Source organism: Callorhinus ursinus, unplaced genomic scaffold (assembly GCF_003265705.2).
Source record: "Callorhinus ursinus isolate GAN/ISIS: 27379988/994484 unplaced genomic scaffold, GSC_fseal_2.0 scaffold12, whole genome shotgun sequence".
In the NCBI taxonomy this organism is placed as follows: Eukaryota; Metazoa; Chordata; class Mammalia; order Carnivora; family Otariidae; genus Callorhinus; species Callorhinus ursinus.
Genome location: NW_027397074.1, coordinates 37,148,872 through 37,157,988, shown reverse-complemented (window position 1 = coordinate 37,157,988; position 9,117 = coordinate 37,148,872). Strand labels below are relative to the sequence as shown.

At 41.5% G+C, this 9,117-nt stretch overlaps 1 long non-coding RNA gene across 1 annotated transcript; it reads left to right on the top strand.

Moving 5' to 3' along the window:
- The first annotated feature begins 4,255 nt into the window (after nucleotides 1–4,255).
- Nucleotides 4,256–8,843, top strand: LOC141373869 (uncharacterized). The gene is made up of 3 exons (XR_012380245.1): nucleotides 4,256–4,363; nucleotides 7,005–7,101; nucleotides 8,717–8,843. It is a non-coding gene; the product is annotated as an uncharacterized lncRNA (long non-coding RNA).
- Nucleotides 8,844–9,117: the final 274 nt, after the last annotated feature.

Here is a 9,117-nt window from a genome sequence, read left to right as displayed (position 1 = left end):
TCAGAGTACCTCCTGGGGAGCTTTTAAAAATACAGAATCTGGAACCTCATCTGAGCTCTACTGAATCAGAACCTTTGGCATAAGGCCCAGAAATATATATTTTCTAATAGCTCTCCAGGTTTCTAAGATGTGTAGCTGGGTTTGGAGATGACTGATCAGAACTTTATTACCATAGTTCCTCTCAATACTGGAGCATTGAAAAAAATATAGACATCAGGGTTCCACATGAGATCTACTGGACAGAATCTCTGGGAAAGGATATAATAACATATGTGTATTAACATATGTATATACACACACATATACCTACATACATATATATACACATATATGTAATATAATAATAGTCTTACTTGATCTTTACTGTAATCCTGAGCTTTGTCTGGAGAAAATTATTATCTCCAGTGTTTGGATTGACTCTTATAGGGCTAGGAGACCATAGTAGTCTTTTTATGCTCACAAAAGGGGGTATATTTCATTATTTGTTCAAAACATTTGCTGTCCCTCCCTGCTATACCCTTCTCTGGAGCCCCTCCAGAGAAGTACTGAGAGTACATTTACTGTTCTGCTGACATCAGCCTTGGTCCTATAACTTGCTTTGACTGAGAAATGTGAGTGGAAGAGGCGTGTGCCTCTTCCAAGAAGAAACTTTGAGCCATATCAGTTGTCAATTTATTTTTTCTCTCTGCCACCAGACTAGCATACCTGTTAGTGGCTGCTACTTTAGCCTGCATCACAGAATAAAGACTTGAAACAGAGCTGTAGCCAACCTGCAATGGTTGTTAATGTGAGCATGAAACAGACCTTGTTTAACCCCCTGAGATTTTGGAATGACTACCCCCTACTCCCTCTTCCATAACAGATGGAAGAACGAAAATTAGAACCCAGGTCTTCCGTTCATGCCCTGCTGTTTGTATAATACCCAATAGGAGAAGACAGATACATCTGTCCTAGATGCGGAGGGGATTATTTGCTCCCACTGCTAGAGTTGAAACGGGGGGGGGGGGGATGTGTTTTTCGTATACCGAAGTAGAATTTAGAATAGAGACCTTAAATTTCTTCCAACCCAGAAATTCTACTGTTCTTTGACATTCCCAAAGAAACATCACTGCCCGTTGTTGTTACTTGGGCTAGTACTATTTGTGGAGTTATATAGTTGAGGCCTAACTGTGGCATTAATCTGTGGGATTGACTGGGAAATAAACCACAGTATCTAACATGCTTTACGTGGAAAAAAAGTCTGTACAACTTCCAAATAAAAGGCAAAAAAGGTCAACTTTTGAAACAGGCTCTTGCTTTTTTTTTACTTCAGGCTTCAGATAAAACTGAGAATACTAAAGTGATGTTTTCTAACAAAATATATACATTTTAAAAGGGTGATTGTGGTTCACATTCTGCCCACAGGAGGGCCACACAAATCAGTATTTCAAAATATTTTTTTGTGATAGTTTTACATATCTATTTCTAGAGTTTCTTCTCCCTCCAGAAATCCAGATTATCTTTACAATTTATAACTTGAGTTAAAATTTTTCAAGTTCTCTATATAAATATAATTTCAGTCTATTCCAGTTTTTTAAAACCCTTCATTCAAATTTTGATGTCTATAGAATTCCTATTTCATTTTCAGAGACTTAAAGTATTTTCCCCAAATGCATTATTTTGCAGTTAAGCAACTGAAACCAAGAGAGATGAGGTAATTTTAGTCAGAATCAAAGTTAGTTATCGACAATTCAAAATTTAAAAACCAGGATTTGGGGTTTTTTAAAAATATCAAGTTGGAAACATGAGGACAATTATTCTTAGTAAAATGTAAATAAAATAATAGTTATCATTTATTAACTACCTACTCTGGACCAGAATTTATTATTTTTTTTAAGATTTAGTCATTTGAGAGAGAGAGAGAGAACAAGTGCACGCATGTGCAAACAAGCACAAGTGGCGGGGAGGGGCAGAGGGAGAGAGAATCCTCAAGCGACTCCCTGCTATGCAGGGAGCCTGACAAGGGGCTCGATCCTACGACCCTGAGATCATGACCTGAGCTGAAATCAAGTCTCACTGCTTAACTGACTGAGCCACCCAGGTGCCCCTGGACCAGAATTATGTATTGTTCATGATTCTAATCCTCCCCAAAGCAGCATGGCAAGGTATATATTACTCTCATTGTTTGGGATGAGGAAATTGAGTCCCAAGGATGTTAGTCTGACATAACTACTATGTGACTTTAATGGGAAGAACTGGCATCTGATCCCAAGTCCTTCAGAAGCCAAAGTCCACAAGCTTTCCTTTTCCACACTGCCTTTCTCCCATTTGGCTTTGAAATGAGTTTCTACTCAGGCCATGACATTTATCATCTCAAGTTTCTTCCTCAATTACATATTTTATTTCCAAAATAAATATTTATGCACATAAATCTCTATCCTAACAGGAAGCAGAGAATTAAAAATCACGTAATCACCATGAAAGCTTCTGGTTCTTCCTACGGGAAAGGGAAGTTGTGGTTTGCAAGAAGCACAGGCAGGGACCCCTTACCAGCAGTTTGTGGGCCACTGGGCCACAGAAAGATAGGGGAAGGCACTGGGAAAGCAGAGAAAATAAATATGCATTTGAAATCGCTTCATAAGCAAGCACCACAAGTGATGGGAATAATTTGGATTCATTAAATAATCTGCAGCATTTTCTTTATAAGTGTCTTGTCCCACTACTAAAAAGTCAGAAGAAGCCATGCAACCTTCTAACCACTAGATGTCACTGTTGCTTATGAAATAGAATTTCCTACTGGATGACTTGAAGTTTTTAAGAGCAGTTTGTTGAATGCCTCCTGTTGGCTTCCACGAAGTTTACCCTTCAGTTTAACCCTCTGAGATTTTGGAATGACTACCAACTAAGCTATCAGAGATATAAAAGAGATCAAACACATAGCTCCTGACAAGGGACCTGTGTTTTCCTTGGAAAAGACAAGACAAACCTATGCAAATAGTTTAGAGTATTACAAAACTGGCATTCATTTGTGACTAGTTGCAAATATGCAGGGTGGAGGCAGCAAGAGCTATAAAATCTCAGAGAAATAAACGTAAGTAGGAGTGGCCGTGGAAGGTTCCACAGACTTGGGTGATGTTCTAACGGATGAGTAAGAGATGGCCTAGGTAAGGAGATCATTCCAAGGAGGAGGAATGACATGAGATTAAGCATGAAGGTGGAAATAAATATAGAGCTGGGGTGGAGTGGAAGACTCGTTGGGGAAGAATGGGAGTTGGTTGTGGAGGAGACAGATTATATAGGACCAGAAATAAAGAGGAGCACTGTAACTTACCCTCCCTCCTGAATTTGCCTCTAAAAGTTTTTAAGCAGAAGAGTGGATATGAAAAATATTTCACTGCAGGAAGATGAACTGTTTGGGCATTAGGGGCAGGAGAATCACAGTGTATCTCAATAAACCATATTTGAGCTTTCCTCACTGTCTAATTACTTTATCCTGGTCCCTTTGTCATTTGTTATGGTTCCCCTCCCGCCAAATCGTGATCCTCGCCCCAACATAAAACTGGTACCTGTTTCTCTTCATATACAGCAGGCGCTTCTGTTTCTGGTCTGGTCTTAACTCCAGAGACTTGCCTTCCTCTGGCTGACCATTTACAAAATAATCTGAATTTGCTCTCAGAGATGTTCAGCCAGGCAGCTCCCCTTTAAAAACATCAAAGAGATGCTTTCATTTCAGTGCGAGCACGTCTCCATGTAAACGCTCCTCTATTCCAACTGTCCTAAAACAGGTGGCTGACTGTTTCACAGGTTTTCCCTTTTGCCGGACTCCCCATTTTAAAGTTTTGAGAACATGGAAAACAAACCTTTCAGGCTTTCAGTCCCTTTAAGGAGGTGCTCTGAGGAGGGTGGCATGGCGGGCAGCAGCTGAGGGACGTGGTGTGGCGCTTCTCGAGGGCCAGCCCTCGTTCTCCGTCTGGTAGCTGGATCTTCCTGGGGTCCAAGCAGTTGGATTCCACGATGTGGAGGCCACGGGCCTCTTGTTATCTCGCAAGCCTCTCAGCCTCCTAGCGGCCCCATTCCTGCAACCTTCATCAAGCCGATTAAGCCAGAAAGGTGCTGCCAAGGACCCAGATGAGGAAGAAGCCAAGGACGACGACGCCCTGCATGTTCCAGAGGTCCACAAACAGGCTCCTTAGCGGTAACGGCGGGAGTCTGGGTGCTTCGCACAGAGGTCTGCGCCCTGTACATCCGGGTCCTCCCGCGGGGTGTCGTCGTTTCCGGCGGCGCCCGCTTTCCCGCCACAGCAGACGCGCGGTCACAGCCCGGGAGGAGCTGGCTTCCCATGCGGTGGTGGGGAGGTTGGAAGCGCCCGGGAGAGGAGTTGACGGTAAGAACAGGTATTGCTAAACAAAGTGGACGGCAGCGGTAGAGTCCGAGTGCCAAGCTATAGCAGCAAACATGGACGGGTACCTCAGAAACCGCACTACCCTCACTTGGTTTCCTCTAGTTGACAATTATGTGATCCTGGATGGAATGTGCTTAAAAAGATCGAGGCTTCAAACTTGTTAGTGGCTTCTCATTGTTCTCGGGACAAAGGGTCCTCCAGTCTCACCTGGTCTCACAGCGCCGAGCATCCTGTGTGCTGGGCCTGCTGTCCTTCTTCCACTTCCTTGAGTTCACCATACTTCGTCCTGAGAGGCCCCTGCTCATTTGTTCGGTCAGGAACTCTCGCTCCATCCCTTTGCCCCTCTCACCCCTGACTGCAAATTAGCTCATACTCATTCTTCAGCTACAGCGCAACTGTCACTTCCACGGTGAGGCCTTCCCTGGCCAGCTTCTTTATAATATGCTTTCACAGGTGCTTTTCCTTCGTAGAATTTTCCCCTTCTCAGTTACATTCTTTTTTCTGTGACTATTTGATTAACCTTTGCCCTTCCTCCCCAAATGTAAATTCCTTGGTTGTAGGGTCCGTGTCTGCATTTGCTCACCATTATTTGATTCTCATCTATGGGAGACAATAGAAATCGTTGCTTCTCTACTCTGTCTCTGGATGATCCCATCCAGGGGGGAGGTGAGGTGGTTAAGAAGCTGAAAATGCAGAGTTAAATTTTTCTAGATAAGAGGGCCCTATTCCTTTTAGCTTCATTCCAAGTTACATTTCATTGCCGAGCCACCTGCACTCTGGGCACTATAGGACATAGAAACAATAACGTCTTAAAATCTGACTGTTAAAATTAAATGGCATGGGGCTATGATTGTTGTATCCAGTAGGTGAGATGAGGCTAAAAGCATCCAAGCCATTCTGAGAACATTTCCACAAACAAGAAGATCTATCCTGAAATGATTCTGAAAAATCATTAGGGATTCTTGGTGAAGGCCTACAGATTATTGCCTAGAGAAGTAGAGCCATCTGTAGCAACCTAGAAAAAAATAACTTGAGATGTTCTTTCAATTGCAAGAATGAAATTCAAACCTTTGGACGTAATTTTTAGCTAAGTCTTTGCACACAGTTCATGAATATATTTTTTGCCATATGGCCGAGGTAACACAAGCATTTTGTGTAGTGAAGACGGGATTTCCCTGTGTCCAGTCTGTTGTGTGGGTAAGCCATGTTGATGCCTTGTGAATGACTTAAATTATTTTCTTGACTTTATGCTGGTAACCCCCTCCTGGTAAGCAGTGAGTAAATTGATGACCTCATGCAGCAAATGGTGTGATTAGATCAGGAAAGAGCATTGTTACGGGAGATGACTATCTGCATTTTATATTGTTCTTTTATGTTTAGAGTTGTGTTGGATTATATATTTTAAGAAAGATTATAACCATATTTCTGGTTCCATATGCTTTTTCAAAACCTTGCCATATCCCCCTTAAGGGTTGAGGTCTTTGCTTCTCTCTTTGAAATTGCATGGCATTTTGTGGCTGTCCTGACAAAGAAAATGTGGTAGAAATGACACTGCGTGACTTATAAGGCTCAGTCAGAAAATGTGATATGGCTCCCACCTTCTTTACTGTCTCTCAGGATGCTCACCCTTGCAACCCGGTGACCACGTTATGTTGTGAGAAAACTCAAACCACAGGGACAAGCCAGGCGTAGGTTTATCAGCTCATGGACCCAGCTAAGGTCTCAGCCTACGGCCATTATCAATTCACGTAAGAGTGATTTTTCAGTTGATGCTAGCCCATTCTTTGAGCTGCTCCAGATGATGCCAACCAGAGCAGAGATGAGGTGTCTCCACAAAGCCCCATCCAAAATACAAGTTCATAAGCAAAATAACTACTGTTACAAGACACTAAGTTTTCAGGTGTAGTTGATAACTGGAGAAATAGTCCTAAACAAGGAGCAAATCATTCTATTTCAGCTTGCCTCTGAGCTTTTGTTGAAGCTGTTTCTTGTGACTGAAATACTCTTTCCTTTCCTTCCTCTCCCATTCTTTGCACTTGTCTCATCTTCCTGATTATTTTTCTTGAATCAACTCAGGTGTTAATTTCTTTAGTAAGTCTTCCATAATCCTTGGTCAAATACTTCTTCTATGTGTGTAAACCTTAGTAATGGTCCTGGCCACATGGGCTCTAAGAATCCATTGAAATGTCTGATGTCTACAAAGATGGTACATTCATCTTTGTATTATTCATCCTTGTATCATTCATTTTTGTACATCCAGGATCTAACATAGTGCCTGGCTCCACCATCTACTACCTGTGTGAACTTGGCTAAGTTAATAAATGTATCTAAGACTCCCTTTTTATTATCTATGAAAGGAGATAAAAGCTCCAACTCATAGAGTTTGGTGGGGATTAGAAGATAAAGTCATCTAAGGTGTTGGCACTGAGTAAATGCTACATAAATGTAGCTATTATAATTATTAGACTAACCTCAAAATAGGATGAAACAGCATTCTAGAAAGCATAAACAACAAATAATATTCTGAGATACTTAGAGTTCTTGACCCCACTTTTCTGCTCTTCCACTGAGCAGCTTTTCCATTACCTTTTCTTCACAATATAATTTTCTTTATATACTGCAGGTATACAGCTTAGAAAGGGAATGTCAGTTGGACTGATAAATGGATTTTGAAACTTACAGCAGAAGCAAAAGTCTTGAAAACCAAGTTCTTGAAACAAGTAAGCTACTTTAAAGTTTAAAAGTGTGGCTTTGGATATCAAAATCCAAAGTCCTGCAGGTAATAAGGCATGGAGATGATGTCAAAATCAACAAAATGTATGATGATGTAAGAATTAATCAGAGAGATCCAAATCCTGCCTTGTATCCCCTCAGTCCTACCTCCCGAGCAGAAGGGAATTGGCTTTCAGAGTATAGGCAAGGTAGACCAGAAGCCTATCAGAAACCCTTTGGTTATCATAGGGCTGGTTAGTGGACCAGCTTTGGCAAGATGAATAACCTGAGCTAATATCTCTGAAGACCTCTTCACAGAGTCCTTTGTACCCTGTGGGTGAGAGGAAAGGATCCAATGGGCATACATAGTTTTAAAAGAGATCAAGTGGACCTGAAGGAATCTGCAACAAGACAAGAAAGATATGGAGTGTGTGTGTATTTGCTTGTGTGTTGTGTGTTGGGGACAATGACTGGAGGTCATTATCATCAGGGCCTACCAGCCCATGACATTTAGCACTTGTTGAAGAGATTTGTAGCTCAGCAGATACCAACACTGTAATAGTTACATTTTTTTTTTCCTTGTATGATGTATAAACTCCCAGGTGTAGGTGCGTAATTTGAATACAACTCATTTAGGCAGAGACTCCTTTTTCCTTCAATTATTACCCCTTTAGAATTCAAGTGAGTGGACAGCATGGTGATGTCCAGACTATTGCAGCAGCACCCCTCTGCAAACTCAGTGGATTTAGGGCAATCTATTGACCATTTCCTGTTGATGGCCCTTCCCACAGCATGAATCTCATTAGTGTGGTTTCCCAGTACTCTCAGCCAGCTCCCTCCACCAAGAAACCAGTGCACAGGCTTTTGTGGAGGCCAGCAAAAATATCCCTCTCCTGGAGATGTGCTGCCTCTTCAAGACTTGCAGGTCTCAGCAACACTGACCTTCTTATCACTGTAATCTGGAAAAGCACATGCTGTTCTCAACAATCTTGGCAACAGGCTTTATGAGAAAATTTTGTGGAAGTTGTCTTTTCTAGTTATAGCTAAACCACCAGGGTCAAATTCTATTTTGCACACAAGATCCACTGATGAATACTGTTTGCAAAACCTGCAATATCCAGAGATAGGGTGCTCTAAACTCCGAATTGTGAGCTATTCAGGAGAGAAGCACAATAGGGGAAACATTATAGAGGAGCAGTTGTAAGAGGGGATATTTATCAGATTGTCTAAATTCTTGTCGTAACTGCAACAGTTACTAGCTCTAAAGCTCAGAAAGGTATCTTACTTCTCTATTCTTCAGTTTTCTCTCTTGTAAAATAGACAAAAAAACCCCACTTATCTTGTGTGAGTTGGGAATTAAATAATAAATGCATACAAAGCACAGTGCTGGGCATTTTGTGAATTCTCAATGAATGTTGACTACTACTGTCATGCTTATTATTATTTCCAGCATTGATGGTGACAGAAAATGTTGGTTGCCTACCCTACAGCCATTTTCCACTGCCCCATCTTCCTTGGAAACCAAGTATTGATTGTGTATTTATCTGGAAGCCACATACTGCTGAATCTTGACTGAAAACTTGCTCACTAACAAGTGATTCCCCTCTATTTCGGGACACGCAGGGGAATGGCTCTTCTCCACCTGCTTGAGGGTGGGCATGGCCATGTAACTGGCTGTGGCCAATGAAATAAGAGAGATGATGCTTGTCACCCCAACCAATGGCACTCTAGATGATGGAAGTCCCAAGAGAAGACAATCAGTGCAGAAACATCTGTCAGAATATGATAGACATGCAGCATGAATGAAAAATAAACGTTCCAGCTTCAAACCACTGAAATGATTTTAATTAGTTGTCATCTATTACCATAGGTTTACTTAGCCCGTCCCAGCTGGTATAGAAGAGCAAACTTCATGAAACCTATTTTACTCTTTATTTTGTACAGCATCCTTTGGTTTATTTTTCAGAAATTATTTGCACTACAATCAACTATTTTTTGGACAAATTCCCAGAAGTTATTAGTTT